Source organism: Sorex fumeus, unplaced genomic scaffold (assembly GCF_029834395.1).
Source record: "Sorex fumeus unplaced genomic scaffold, SorFum_2.1 ptg000024l, whole genome shotgun sequence".
Taxonomy (NCBI): Eukaryota; Metazoa; Chordata; class Mammalia; order Eulipotyphla; family Soricidae; genus Sorex; species Sorex fumeus.
This window is the reverse complement of record NW_026606081.1, coordinates 39,966,815-39,983,382: the sequence shown is the minus strand read 5'-3', so window position 1 is coordinate 39,983,382 and position 16,568 is coordinate 39,966,815.

The window sequence follows — 16,568 nt, the reverse complement described above, 5'->3', positions numbered from 1 at the left end:
TACTTAAATCTTCTCTACATTGATTACATTCATCATTTCGACAAAAGATGCACCATTATTGTTTAGAATTTCCCCCCCAACAATCAGAATTGCTGAAAAGGCATTGTGAAATACTTTGTTTTCTATAGCTGGTAAGAATCATATAATGTTGCGCAGGTGCTATTGTGTCCACACAATTTTGGATTTCTACAAAGAGCCAGATAATTTAGAGATTGTTATCTGTGCGTCTGGTGTTATGACTGTGCCGGAGAGCTGCTTGTGAGGACCTACTACTAAGGACCTCGGTAGGGCGTGAAGGACAAGCCTCCCCCATCCCATGAGACTGCAGTTGCCCCGTCACCACCGGCTCATACTTGGCTTTCCTATAAGCTCTGAAGCGGCAGCCATCTTGCTGCTGGGGAGGGGGGAGACAGAAGGGAGCAACACCCTTTCCCTCCTGGGGAGGCATGGCACCATAGTTTAACACATCATCCATTTACTTTTCTGCCGCAAGTTGCCAGGCTCTGGACTAAGCCCTTTTGCCTCTGGAGCCATGTCTGTGCCAGAGAGCCACTCGTGGAGGACAACTCGTGACCTCGGTAGAGCATGAAGGATGAGCCGGTACCACCCCCCTTCCCATGAGACTGAAGTTGCCCTGTCACTGCCGGCACATACCTGGCTTTCCAATAAGCTCTGAGGCAGCGGCCACCTTGCTGCTGGGGGAGAAAGGCGGAAGGGAGTAACACCCTTTCCCTCCCGGGAAGGCATGGTGCTGTAGTTTAAAGCATGGTCCCGTAGTTTAACGCATGGTCCATTCACTTTTCTGCTGCAAGCTGTCGGGATCTGGATTAAGTCCTTTTGCCTCTGGAGCCGTGGTCGTGTATGTGGTCCAGATGCATTTCTGCCAAAAGCTGCTGGGTTTCAAGATTTGTTTCTGAGTCTCTGGGATCATGGCCATTAATCAGCTTGATAAGGAGCCAGAGAGGCCGTTTGTAGGCAGTGAATTGAGGTCTCGCTGGGATGGGGAGGAAAAGGCTGGTTTAACCCCCATCTGGTGAGGTCCCACATATCTCGTCACTGCAGGCCCAAACCTGACTGTCCTGTGGCCTCTGGAGGATGACGGTCACCAGGCCACCAAGGTGAACAGGCCAAGGCACGAAACTTATTCCCCCCTGGAGTGGCCCAGCCCCAGTAACCTACTGCAGGAACAGGATGCATTTCTGCCAAAAACTTTTGGGTTCCGAGATTCGTTTCTGAGTCTCTGGAATCATGGCTGTTAAGCAGGTCCATCAGGAACCAGAGAGGCCCTGCCTCCAATTATATAGCTGAGCTGGAGGTGGTTTGTGGGTGTGTCTCCCACATACCTAACTTTTGGCCGTTTACTTTCTTGGTAAACTTTGCCCCAAGTTTTTGGGGTCTGGCCAAAGGCACAGCAGCAATTTTGGGATATCTGAAGGCCTGACAGTGACATCAGGCTGCTGATGCACTCACCTCACAAGTACAGATTGACCTGCTGGCGGCACCAAACCCCCAATTAATGAGTTTTGTGTTGTTCTCCTGCTGATCTTTCACCTCAATTCCTATTATCATTTATAAATACATTACCTACTCCCCACTTAGGTCCTTATTGTCTTAGTTTATTTTCTCCAGTGACTTTCTCCTTTACTTCACCTCTACCCAATCCTGGAGCTGAAACACATTCCAAATTTTTCTCTTTCTAAATCAGAAACCTAACACTGCCTCTCTGATTATTCTTCCTATCTTTATAGTTTTCTAGTTCAATTATTTGTATTATGACACCAAAATTATATGGGCATGATTAAAAAATTTAACACTTCTGGTCTCTCTCTCTCTCTCTCATTAGTCAATTTTATCTTACTTTTTTCCCATTTCCAATTTAGGTCAAAAAATAAACTTCCTGTCTCTATAATCAGTAGGCATATCCTGGTCCCCTGGGAACTCTTAGCCTTTATAGAACCATTCTCATTTTCCTTTTTGTGATCATCTATGCCTCTTTTGCCTCTCTCTCTCTCTCTCTCTCTTTCTCTCAAATTCCCACTCGTTGCTGTTATTGCAATGATTAGGGCCACACACCCTTGGTGGTGGCACTTGCTAGGGTCATACGTGTGGCTGCAGAGTTCTCACACTTGGCTAAAGTGCTCACCAGGAATAGCACTCTCTAGTTGTGGTGTTCACAGACAGGGCTTAGCTTTGGTTCTCTAGAATCACATACTCTCTTGTGGTGCTAAGGATTTTACATGGCAGAATCTCCAAGACCATGAGTGGTACATGTAGGTGGCACCAAGGATTGAACTCACAGCCTTATGTTTGAAAGGTAAGCACTCATGGTCACTGAAACATTGCACATCCCTGTTTACCTATTTTTCTCCCAGATACTATTCTGCATTTCCCCCATATCATTCTCTGTATAATTGAATTAATTCTTTTGTCTTCACCCCCAGTATTACAATTTGCATCTTTATCCCATATGTCTTACATCTGGAATGAGCATGCAATTTCCCTACTAATATATACCCTTGTATAGGCCTTGAAAGCCTCAGTTTCAACATTTTGACATTAAAAATTTTATTGTCTTTTCCTTTAAGTGGACTTTTCCATCCTTTTGGGGAAATGCTCAAAATAAAGAACTCGTCTTTGCCCCCTCCACCCAATTTTTCGTTAATTATCTAACTTATGATGCAGTTAATGTCATTGGTCATCTTTCTCTCACCTCCATTGCCCTCATCTTAAGTCAAAACCGTTATTAACCACATTCTAAGCTATTTTTTGTGGTCCGCTAATGCATTTCCCTACACCTACTTTTGCTCCTCTCTAATCTCCTCTCAGAGTTGCAGATAATGTGATCTTTCAAGACTATGGTTATTATTATGGCTTTCCTGATAAATATCTTCCAGAGCATAGCTTTTACATTTTCAGTGTGCAAGGAAGAACTAGAGGAAACACCTGAGAAAGTAATGGGGAGGGCGGTGGGAGGGGCTGGATGAGCTTTATCAAATTTGGATCAAGAATCAGGGAAGGGAAAGTGAGTGAAAAAAAAATCTTAAAGCCACCAGGCACCGATTTCTGATGAAAGTCTGGCAAGGCCACCGTTTCATGCCAGAGCCAGATCTTCCCATCAGAGAATCCTGAATCGCCTAAGAATAGTCCAGCTTCCAGACTGATGCCAGGTTTATTCGGATGCTCCAAGCAGCCCATCCAAAGCAGTCTCACGGGATGTTGGCTTTCCAATTTTGCTGTTGAGTTTTGCATCGTTTTTTTTTTTTTCCCTTGCAGTCTGTCAGAGAAGCTTGTTCTCAAGATCAACACAAGTGTGACTCAATACAGCTTACCTCTGTGTCTTTGAGGCAAGAAAACAAAGTCTGTAACTGCCCTTTAAAGACCTGGGGGCACCTCTGTACTTTCCTGATCACCAAGTTCTTCCCTTTTAGCAGTTCCTTATAAGCACTGTCGCAGACAATCATGTTCTTTGGTTATTGAGAAGTAGAAATATACAGGAGTGTAAAATTTTGTTCCAGAGTTTACAGAGGGAAGGGATTTGGGGAGAGAAGTGGTGGTGAGGGCAGTTGGGGAGAAGGGTGAAACTTGTTTTGAGTATGAGGGAGGCTGCATAGAATCAGTAATCTTGTTGACTTCCAGAAGGCAGTATGCTTAGGGGGTTAAGCTGCTTTATGTGCGAATAGAAAGCACCCCCAACCCCACAGTTCCCTTGTCCATTGTCAGGAGAAGCTGCCTGGCTCCAGGAACTATGCTTTCTCTGCCAGTCTGTGTGTGCCTAACAGGACCCTCCAAGGTACAGGGCCCTGCAAAACTGCACATACCCAGTAGAGATAAAATGGCCTAGATGGTTACATTTCCACCTCAGGAAGGCCAGAGTATAGATAGGGCTAGAAATATTCCACTGAAGAGGTGGGGATGGGCTGAGGAGTGCTGCTATCTACCCCAAAACCTTTGGATGGACAGCTGATTCTTGAACAAGTAGGCGATACAGTTGGCCCTTTCCGTGGGTGGGCCTACATCTGGGGAGTCCATGAGTTGATGGCTGAATATGTGAATGTGGAACTGCTGATAGAAAAATTTCTGGGTGTTAGTGGCCGAACAAGGGTCAAGTGCATGGCATCATGTGAGTACTATATAGTACTGTTAAGTACTTTGAATATCCTTCTTCAGGCTTTGTTCTAGTCTCCTCACCAATACCTCTTTTTTTCTTTCTTCAGTGGGAAACTTTTTCAAAATAATCTAGACCTAAAGTTTTCAAAATAATCTAGACCTAAAGATTTCAAAATAATCTAGACCTAAAGTCCTTCACTTTGGGGTATGAAAAATGCCCCTCCCCTATGAAAAACAGATGGAATAAAATTATTATGACCATTGTCTTTTGTTTTGAAACAGGTTACAGCAAAATCTGTGATTCTCTTTCCAGAGAGAAATGCTAATTGTCATGTCTTGGTCAAAGATATTCTTTTGTTTTGGGCTTTTACTTAGCTATTGCACTTGACTGCCATTTTTACATTATTGGAAAAATGAGGGAAAGTTGTTTTACAGCATTTAGGTGAGATAAGGGAATAAAGATGGATTATCACCAAGGTCTGGGAAATTTCAACTCTTAGAGAAGGTAACTAAAAGAATGATAGCATATTTCCCATTTCTGTCTTCCACATAATAGCTTGCTAGCACTGTACAGCTGCAGCTATTTACAGAGAGATTCCAAATCTTAAAGATGTTGGAAAAATCCCATTATCACACAGAGTTGGGAGCAGTATGAGAAATCTCATTTTTTTTTTTTGGTTTGGAAGCACACAAAAGAAGAAGAAAATCCTTTGTCTGAGCTTTCAGTGCCTTCATAATGTCACCACTTCATAGAAATAAAAAAATCATGCTCAGATGATACAGGGATAACACAGTAATAAAGGGGCTTGTCTAGTCTCGCATCCTGTCGACCTAGGCTTGATCCTTAGAGCACCAGGGATCTCCTCTGAGCTAAGAGCCAGTAGGCTCTGAGTCCATCAAGAATCCAACTCTCCCACACTCCTTTCCAAGTCATGCCTAAATGAACAGGTCCTAGCACTATTTGGACTCATTCTTTGATCACGATCACCATCATGATCATCCTGTTGTTCGTCAATTGCCTCGAGCAGCCACCAGTAACGTCTCCTTCTTCTAGCCCTGAGATTTTAAAAGAGCCATATTCAATGCTCTTTCAGGGATGGGAGAATGAGACCCATCATTGTTACTGGTATTTGGCATATTGAGTACGACACGGGAAGTTTGCCAGACTCTGCTGTGCTTTCAGTAGCCTGCAGGGTTCTCCAACGTAAGAACGAGATAATAAGATGTCACATGGGTATAACACCTACCTACTGGAATATGGGGGATCTGGGTGGAGAAGACCCAGTCCTGATCCGAGCAGGCTTAGAGATCTCAGCCCTGGGACCCACATGCCTGGGTTCCTCTGCCGGTTCCTTCATGCATGAGGCTTGTCCAGACGTGTGGAGAGTGGTCTCAGCATGGCTGTGGCTGGTTCTGGAGGTCTTCGGCTGCTGGGGCTCTGCTCGGGGTGGGGAGGGAAACTCTACCTGCCCCCCTCCAAGGGACCCTGGTGAGGACAGCCAGGCGCGGAGGCAGGAGACTTCTTTAATATCAAGGGGAAAATGCTATTTTCTTGCAAAAACATAGGCTGAATGTGTAGACTGGACTTAGCATATTTTTTGCATCTGCCAAAACAACATTCATAGCTGTTACCCCATTTGTAGTTATGAAATCATGAGGTTATTTGATTACTACCTGACATTTCTGTCAGAATGTTAACTCCAAAAGTGGAGAAACCAGAACTGCACTTTCTCTGGGACCCTCAGACATACCCCATTGTTGGCACAATGAGCATTGACTGAAGAATGAATAAATGAGAAAATGAATGGAGAAGTAGAAGCAGTAAAAATTTATTTGTCTAGAGACAAACTTCTTAAACTGTGTCTCAGGAGACCACATGTTGTCTCGTAACTAACTGAAGGTAGGAGTCTTGAAACATTTGGCAAAGACAAAATTTTTTTCATTGTTCAAACCCCAAAAGTCAGCCATGTAATAAACCTAAAGTGTTTTCTTAGTATTCCTCTGGTGGGAAGGGGTTTGGTACAGTCTAATAAGTAAGCTTAAAAGTACAGAATAATTGTCTTAAAATCCTATCAAGATATCTTGATAGTTTACTGATGTTTAAAGTTCTTAAATTTTATTTTTGGGGACATCTCCTCTATGGCAGAAAATGGCAGTAAAACAGAGAGATGATTTATTTGACCTGGTGGCTATAAAATATGAATTTAAAGGTCCTCTTTCTCCTTGATTCTTCTTCTGTGATTATCTGTTAAAAATATCAGGTTCTGTGTATGTTTGTGAGTGTGTGTGTGTGTGTGTGTGTGTGTGTGTTGTTCAAGCAGCCCTTTCTAGAGCCCATCTGGAATGGCCTGGAATTGATGGCTGTGGTCACTGTTTACAAATCCTGCTGTGCTCTTACCTCAGCCCCCGTTCTAGTGACATCCTCACCACTCACAGTGACTCACTTTATCCCAGGTGCTGCTATTGCTTCCCAGCAGGGAACAGTTATTGCCACATGGCCTGATTTTGTGCTCTAAATGTCCCTTCCGTGGGTCTTGTTCTGTCTCAGCTCTTTGTGAGACAAATGCCTGCTCAGCTGGCCTCCCCTGAAAAATGGAGTTGCCTTCAGCATGACAGCAGGATTTTGGAACAAGCTGCCTTTCAGACTGATGCGGAAGATCTTACCCTTCCATCTGCTGTAGAGAAGGAAAGTGCATTTAAACTTGACCTTGAATTCCTAAGTGGCATTTTGAAAGTGAACAAAATGACTAAGTATTTTGGGGGCATATTAACTCCCTAACACCCCTCAGAGTACCTAATCAGCAATTGATTTAATAAGATTTTATATTATCTGGTTCTTTTTTTTCCTTTTTCTTTTTGCACCTTTATCCTATTTCTCCACTAGCCTTCCCTCTACCTAATTGGTGAAGAATTCATTTTGGCTAATTTTAACTGTGCCTTACCTACTGTCTCAGTCAATGATTCCTGGCTCATTTCCTTGCTTTTGTGATTATGATTTACTTTTCCTATCTTTTGGTTTTTGGACCACACCTGGCAATGTCCAGAGGTTACTCCTGGCTCTGCATTTAGGAATTACTCCTGGCAGTGCTTGGGGGACCATATGAGATGTCCAGGATCAAATCCAACCAGATTGGCTGCATGCAAGCTAAGCACCCTCTCCGCTGCTCTGGCCTATTAGATAAATATATAAACTTTTATAAGTGTATTAAGTTTATAAAATTTTATATTCAGACCTACCTATTGTTCTTGCACTAACAACTTGTATTTCTTTCATGAATTTTCTCTTTTGCTTATGCAACTTTTGTGTGTACTAGCTAGTTCATTTCTTCAGTGACCTGCTCAGCTTCTGGAAATTTCCTTCTATATAGACTCTAGGAAATGTTTCCCACTGGGGAATCACTGGGTACCACCAACAAGAGGATTCCCGAAGCAATCAAGTCAAGCACTTCCCCCTCCCCCCCCAAGAACTTGAAACAAAACAAAGCTTTCTTTGAGGAAGACTTTCTTTGAGGTTGGAACTAAAAGCTAGAGTCTGAATGAAGTACGAATGTTTGTACAAAGATAGATGGATCTGCTAGCATTTTATTTTCAGTCCATTATTTATAATCAGTCCATTATTTAAAATTAAATAATCAGTCCATTATTTAAAATTAGCATCCATCTATTCAAAAATTTGGATGAAATGTTTGTTTTAAGAGAGACAATTTGTTACTTAAGCTGACAGGTGATACTGGATTTACATTATGAAGGATGAGAGATACTATAGGTGTTAAAGTGGTGACTGTGGTTAGATCTCCAGCACCACGTGGCCTCCTGAGGACTGAGCTGGGAGTAGCCCCTGAGCACTGTTGGTTATGGCTCACATCCCCCTGCTCCAATTACTGAGGCTATCAAAATGCTCAGCTATCTAGAAGTTGAAGTTCCTGATGTGTAACTTCCCATACTGGTCATAGGTTGGTGCTATATTTGTTTTACTGATAAGGGTATAATATGGTTTTAGTCTTTGACTTTCACCTAACCCTTTTCTTGGCTTTTTCTTTTTTTTCTTGGTGTTGGGTATAGAACCAACATGAAATCGACTACACCATGCTTAAGCTTCCCCTGCTCCTGGTTGATTAAGGAAGTGACATTTATTTCACCAATTAGCACGCTCTCTCCTTGCTTTCCTCCTCATTTAACCATTCCCATCATCATTAGAGTATCGCAATGTGGATGTTTTCTTATGACTTCCTGTAAAAAGCAGACTCTATGGCTGATTAGACAGCTCTATTTCATTACCTTTTGATACATACATGTTCTCATGGGGCTGGAGCAATAGTAGGGTGTTTGCCTTGCGTGCAGCCAACATGGCCTACCCGAGTTTGATTCCTTCGCCCCTCTCAGAGAGCCCAACAAGCTACTGAGAGTATCTCGCTTGCAAAGCAAAGCCTGGCAAGCTACCCATGATGTATTCGATATGCCAAACACAGTAACAAGTCTCATGATGAAGACATTACTGGGCCCGATTGAGCAAATCGATGAACAGTGAAAGAGTGAAAGGAGGACAGTGACAGTGAAAGAGATGTTCTCATGATTGTCTCCAGTTCCCTAATCCCTACTTGGTTCCAGTTTACTAATCAGTCTTGAGCTTCCCACTATCCCAGTATTTGTCAAATGAATTGTTCATCAGATTGTTTAGTTGAAGGTAGATAGGAATCAGGATATCATTTTTCTTTTTTTCTGTTGCAGAACTTTTAGTTTATTATGTGAACTTCAGCAAGTTCTCATTAAAAAGACCCACCATGTAGCTTTTTAATTTAATATTTTGAACTGCCACTTACAGATGTGAAGTGACTTATTTTTCAGAAATTGCAGGTTGTGGCTGGTCTCCTCTCCTTTTAATTCAAGGGAAGATTACTTGTGGAAACAGTCTTGGGACTGTCCAGAAATATTTGTGCAGGGTTTTGAAGGTGTAATTAACATTCATCTCTTTCTTCATCTGCCCTCTTGCTTATATAGGCTTTAGTATTTGGGGACATTCATTTGAATTCAATGGATTTAGAGCAACCGAAAAACTGCCAAATATTTGACTCTTTAATCAATTCAGAAGCCGCATATTTAGATTTCTCTGGAGAATTAAGTAACTATTCAATAATTTTAAAACTGGATCGTTGAAAGAGAAATTGTGATTAAATAACACTCTGGGTATAAGAGACTCTCCAAAACTTCGTTCTAGAATATGCGACGTAGGAGGAGGTGTAACAAGCTGTCTCTCACCTTCGGGTTTCTTAGTTTCTCCAGATGTCTCTTTGCTCATTCTCTCTTCGGTAATTATATTTGTGTTCAGAAAAGACGATCCTGTGGAGAAGATCTAAAGAGGTCGTTACCGTGATGACATCGTTAGAAAGTGGAGATTTTAGTGATGAAACTTCCAATCTGACACTTGGAGTTGCTTTGTGATCTCTGTGAACAGCTTGCCTATGCAATGCCAGACTCTGGGTCTACTCAACGGGCGCAGTTGGGTAAAGAGTAGTACTTTCTGAGGAGAAATCACTTATCTGCTTGCTTATTCAGTAGACTAGTGAATTTTTCTATGAAAATCATCTAGTAGAAATATTCGCATATAAAAATATTTAGACTTTTTCATCTCATTTGACATAGAGCTGTTAGTTTCCCTAGGGATTAATTAAAGACTAATGTATGTGTACCTAGTAATTGGGTCTAAAATGCATGGTTTAAATGCTAATAGGATACTAAGAAAGTACTATTCATGTATTTATTGAGTCCTCTTATTAAGTACAGTGTCTGAAGAAAAAACCCTATATTTAATTTTATTTGTTTACCTTATCTAAAAATTTGCTCTTACCTGAAATGTATTTACACAACAAGAGTGATTTAGATTTTACAATATTTGTTCTTTGACTCTTACAAACTGCTTTAAATGCTTTCAACCCATTTCATCTTTATAACCTTCTAAAGTACATTTTACAACTCAAGCAAACATGTTTGGCCTCATCGGGGTTCCCTATGAGTACTTTAATGAGGACCTGGTGTGCTGAAGTGGATTTAGCACTCTGAACTCCTAGCTGGAATGAGCCTGAAGCAGTTGGATTTTTCCCTTTTAGCATTGTCCAAAGGTGTAATGAATGCAAGCCTTCCAGAGCAAGGGGCTGTGAGCATCTACTTGCTGCCTCCTGTTTGGAATGGAGAAGGACCTGGAATGAGACTTGACTCATCTCATTATTAATGGCTAGAGACTGTAGATAACAGGGTTCCTGACAATCAAGACTTTGCTAAGAATCTTAGTCGGTGCATCCATACAACTTGTCTTCTTACCATGGACTCACTTTATAGTGCTAATCAAAGGCAATGGGATCATATTGAATCATATCTGCATCTTTTTATATTATCTGTCATCCAAATGCAGTTGATCTCATTGAAAGGCTTATGGGGCTTTATTTATAAAGCTAGCTGGGTACTCATGAAGGTGAAACTATATACTTTTAGAATAACAAAACTTTCCTCAGTTAAAGAACACGGACCTTGAAACCAAAGACTATAAAAAATTATGCCTAATACTTCAATCATTTTTTACTTTTGTTTCTATTCTTATGATCCTGTGTGCTATTTATTGGAGACTTAAATACATGGGAGAAAATGTGTCTGCCAGTAAACAAAACAATTCTACTGATTTGGAAACCGGAACTGTCACTTGTTCATTTTGAGCTCCTAATAGCATTGGAATAGAAGGCTTTGGAATTGAGTCTGGAGATGGAGCCTGAGTTTCAAGGGTTGTACTCTGACTTTAAAGTCATAATCAGGGGCGTATTTCCACATTCTCCTGAACCAAAGGGAATACTGAATGGAAAACTCCTGAAATTCCACGTAGTCAGAATCTCCCGAGTATCCAAATTCTTTAAGAAAGAAGAGCTGGGTGACTTTATCCAGTAAAAAATCTTGAGGTAAAAATGGGTTATGTAAGAGGAAATAAAATTTTATCCATAACTGAATGACAAATTGTAGACATAATGGACATGACTTTCTATCTGTCATTTCTTTTTGGTGAGATGTGTATGTAACATCGTTTGCTGTCTGACCTTACATTCTCTTAACACAGAGCTGGAGAGATTTTGGTTCCACAAATGCTCACATGCCTGCTAATTGCCATTTTCCTTTCTTCTCCCTTTGCCATAGTGTAAAGGTCTTCATACTAGAATTTCCCATTGGTTTTTGAGTGAGATGAGATTCTGACAGAAACAAAAGGGGTCAACATCATTCAGAAACCACCCCCCCCCCAGGGTAATTGTTGCAAAACTTGATTTCCTTTCTGGAAGAGTTTGTGAATTTTTGACCATAAAAATGTGGTTGTGTCTTGTTAGGTGGCATTTGCAAGGAAATTTAATAAGGGAAAGAAAAATGTAGGTAAGGTTGGGCAAAGAGGTGGACTAGACTGGACATCTGTCCTTTTTCTCCTCTTTCCCCAGAATTCAAAGCTACATTCTAATTTGGGGAAAATATCTCAGTATGTGAATCACTGTGTAAGGTCAGGCCCTTCCTTCCACTAATGACAAAAAGGATCAGATTCTTTCTGCCACCTCTGATAGCTTGGGCCAGGCAGATGATCCATATTTAGCCAAACGGGCTTGGAAGTTTGGTAGGCCTGGAGATCAGACACTCCCATCTGGGGGGTCTCCCATTTGCAAAGTATGTGTTCTTTAGCTGAGTCATATCCCTGGCCCATGAGTTAGCACGGTGAGGGTGAGAGATGCAGACATCCTGTAGGATTCACCACACATTAGCTAAGCACAGGGGGTCTAAAACTGCACTCAGAACCTGGTGGTGATAGAATCAAGCACTCAGTGTTTGATATTGCAGAGGTGGCTCTGTGGCACCACTTTCTGTGGCATGACAGGGGGCATCCAAGCCTCCCAAATCTCCATCCATTTTATTCTTCATTTTCATCGTTGATTCCTTGATCTGTTGAATTGCTTCCCCCCAAATTCGCTGTCTGCTTAAGTTTGCTGTTGAAATTCTTGCCACCCTGGACAGCTAGAGGCAGGACCTGATCTTCCATTGAGAATTTGGGTCCTTGATGTGTGATGTGAGTTGGCCAGAGCACCTGCAATAAATGTTTGTGCCAAAATGGCAACTTGTATCTTCTTGATGCCAAGCTTGTGTACTAAGCCATGACTCTACTATTTAAAGATTGAATATATTACAGAGATGTGCTGGAGCTATGGTTTTCAGAAAATTAATTCTTTTAATCTTATTTTAGAGCTTCAATACTTTGCTGCTGGGAAGGGATTTTCAATACTTGGGCTTCTCAGTACTGGGAAGGTGTATGTGTGTGTGTGTGTGTGTGTGTGTGTGTGTGTGTGTAGGGGTTTCTCTAAGGTCATGCCCAACTGTGCTGGGGATGGGGGTGGAGGTGGTAGCATGTGCTACGGAGACTAGAATTTAGGGTCTTGTGCATGCAACACTCTTGACCCCTGGAGCCAGAAAATGTCCTCTTGGTTTAAGGACACAAGGAATTCACATAAAAATCAAAAAACCCTTATGAATGGAAGATCCCTTTATGGCCACTGTCACTGTCCATCTCCCTTCCAAGGAGACAGGACAGAGCAGAGGTTCACATTTCTGCTCTCCATGACCTGCCTCTCCAGGCCGACTGTCCTGACTCGCTTCCTGGAACTTTGTTTCACAGGGGAGTTCCTACCTGACTTCTTCTCTGAGAGAAACTGCAGACGGTGATTTCCAGATTATAGAATCCTGCATCTTTTTAGAGGAGCTTTTCCAACCCCAAAGGCTGGGACAGCGCTCATTTGGTTTGTAATGAGGCCTGACCTTTAAAAGCCTCCTGAGAAATCTGATGCCCAGTTCCCCCTCCCTCCAGGGCACCTGTTTTATTCTCTGGCATCTCTTATCCTCACAGACATTAAGTTTAAATTGTGTCCTTAATTTCACCCCAATTTATTTCTCCTATTCAGCTCAGTAATGACTCTGAATGCTATTTACACTTTGTGGACACTTTCCAATGACGAGCTGGATTTCTGTTGGTTGCTAACTATGCAGAGATGGGCTTTTGAGCATCTTTATTTTTCCTGTGTCAGTCCCTTTGCCCTCAGTGTCCAGTTCAGGGCTCTCCCTTTAACTTCCTGCAGATCTAACCCAATTGGAAAATAGGATTAGCACATAGATTTCTCCTGCGTCCACAAAGAAGTTTTGCAAAGAAGCTCTAATCCACCAACTTCACTCTAGCCTGGACCAATCTCCTTCATGAAAATCTTTATTCTGCAAAATTGACTTCAGAGAGTGGGAAGGGAATTACCAGGTTTTGATATAAAAGTTGGTATACCCAGCAGCTCTTTCCCTCCAGCCGTGAATTCTCAAATAATCAAGCGGAACTCTAGTTTCTAGTTATCTCATTGTGCTCGGTTTCAGGCAGTGTTGCTTATCTTCAAATTGATTGCAGAATGCTTTCAATGTGTCTGCAGTGGCTTAGGATTCTTTTAATAACCATCACTCTCTCGTTACAGGTATCTCTCTTGCCAGGGATAGTGTCTGTGATCCTAAAACTCCAACCTCCTCTGTGATCGGATGTTAATTTTTGCAGCTGTCTTGTTAGCCAGTCGTATCCTTTGTTTTGCTTGAAGGCAGCCACCCAGGAGTATTTATCAAGCACAGCACAGTTTAACTGCCTATAAAGAGTGGTCCTGGGCTATTTACTTACTGGATGGGTAAAGATTGGCAATTGGGATAATAGTTTTCTCTTTCCCATGACTGGTCCGGCTCTCACATTTCTTGCCAGACAGGACAAATTCTGTGAGCTATTTAATATGCTTATACTATGTCTCTTTTAAGGAAACGTTGAATAAATTTCAGCCAGTGAATACACAATGGGAGCATGCTCTGTACTCTGTGATAACCACTGAGCTAGTTATCATTTATTTGCTAAGGAGGAGTTTGATTTTGGCTGCATCAAATGCATTTGCTCTAAGCAGGTGAAATCTGGTAAGATAATGGTTTACTTTGGGATCACCATATTGGGACATGTTTGTCTCTTATGGCAAATGGCAGTGGACTCTGGCAAGGGGCAATGGGCTTTTTTCTTGTACTTTCCCGGGAAGGAAAATTTTTACTTTGCCTCTTTCCTTGCTACTCTATCATAAGAGCTCTGCAGAATGGAAGTGGAGGAAAAAGCTGACACTAATTTTTATGAGAAATCCTTTAAAGTATCTGCTCCACTTGTGGGGACACCTACGAGTATCAACTCAGTGGGTCCAGTGCAATGTGCCATCAAGAAGCTTAGGAATATTAATTCATATTGGGTCTAAATAGTCAGTATTAGGAAAGTCATCATGGCAGCCATGATTCTGGATTATTTCCTATTAGTGTGATTGAGTAGTAAGCCAAATGAAGTGCATTTGAGAGGTCAAGAACAGTTAGTAAGTCCTCTTCAGTTCTCTTAGAAGTCTGTTCTGCTAGTAGAGAGCCCAGTGCTTGTCTTTCTCTTGTCTTTGCACCTTGACAATGTGGCGAGTCATCCATACCCAGGGTTTTCCCACAACCTGAGGCAAGGTTGCTCTCAGTTCTCAGACTAAACCCCTTCCTCCTACTGTCAAGTAGCACATCAGAGTGAATGAGAATTTAGGGAAAAAATTCAATCCCTTTCACTGACTCCAAAATGGAAAAACTTTGTGTTTTCTGCTTTATGAGTAGAACAGTTGGGGCATGTCTAGTAGCAGATTGAGCTCCCTGGATGGAGCCGAGGAAGGGTTGAGTAGAGTGGGTTGCACATGCTCCCTTGTCAGGATTTGAGCCTGACCCTTTTATTGACAGTGTGGGCCAGAAGGGAATGTTTAGGAAAAAGAAGGAGAGAAGATACTTTCCATGCCCAAGGGTGCATATTCTGGGCCTCTCAGACACTGATTATATTTTATAAAAGTTTAAAGTATGCAGTATCTTATTTCCTTTCCTTCCTTCTCCCCCTCACCCCCCCCCCTTTTTTAGCTTATCTTTTTTTTTTTTAGCTTATTCTTGGAGGAAGCTGCAGTCGCTCTTAAAAACAATAGTAAAGGAGCATAAGATTACTATTAAGAATGGGTTTTCTTTAAACCTTACATCTGGCTGTGGTTTTGTAATCCGAAAAGCAGATTTTCAGCCTGCTAGCAGGGTTTCCAGAATATTTGACAAGGCTTTCTGTGAATTTGATTATGTAAACAGCTTCATAAGAGAAAGCTAGCCATGACTTATATGTTTTGTGGAATGTGTATAATTAGTTCCTTTGAAGGTGTGGAGGGGTTGAGGTGGGGGTATTGGTCCACACCCAGCTGTGCTCAGGGGCTATTCCTGTGCTAAGGAGTGGCCTCTGGTGGTGCTCTATGGTGCATAAGCTGAGGCAGAGATCAAACCAGGTTCAGCCACACACAAGGCAAGCATCTTAACCCGTGTTTTATCTCTCTGGTCAGCGCCCACCTTCTGTCACTCAGTAAATGTTTGATGAATAAATAAATCATCAACCTATAGCATCCACTCTCACTTGTACTTTCTTAAGTGTGCTCTCTAATTAATTTTCTCATTTTGATATGTTGCATATATAATATTACTTTGTTTAATCCAGCAGCACCAATGATCACCTTTATCTCAATCCTCCAACTAAGAGAAAAATGCAACATGTTCTCCTAATTGCATCCTTATAGTTTAACTGCCATTTAGTTTTATTTTAGTTATGATAAGCACATGGAGTTTCCTGTTTATAAGGGATCTTAGAGTCTGATACTCTGTACTCGAAAAGACTATCCTAAACTACAGCTAGTACTTATTTTACCCAGGCTCTTCAGCTAATTAGGAGCAAAGTTTAACTTCCATAAAACTGGAACTTGTGACCTTAGGATTTAGAAACCAAAACAAAAAAGAGCTTTGCCATGTGGATGGTAACAAGAGAAGCTTTGTTCTTCCTGGGGTGACATTTAGAAGAATCAGCTCAGTGGGTTGGAGAGAAGTTTAGGAATATTCATTCATATCAGGTCAAAACAGTCATGATTAGGGAAGGAATTATAGCCACCATTGCTTTGGATTATTTTCTATTGATGTGACTCAGTAGTAAGCAAAATGAAGTGCAGTTTAGAGGTCAAGAGCAGTTAACAAGTCCTCTTCAGTTCCTTCAGAAGCCCGCTCTGCTGGTGGAGAGCCCAATGTTTGCCTTACACTTGCCTTCTTGGTTTCACGCATTACTTGTTGCTTAATTAGTTTTAGAAATCAATGTCACTCCTCTGGAGAGCTTTTACATAAGATTCTTGCTTACCAAGCGATGAATATGAATTCATCAGGTAAATACTTCCATCGCTCTCACTTCTTCTTTTTCTTGAGCTCTCTTAGACAGGTTTAGTGTTCATTCAATTAAGAGTAAAGAAGCTGAAAAATCTTACACTTGGGAACCCTTTCACAACAGGGCTCTTAAGATCTAAGTCATTTTACATGAA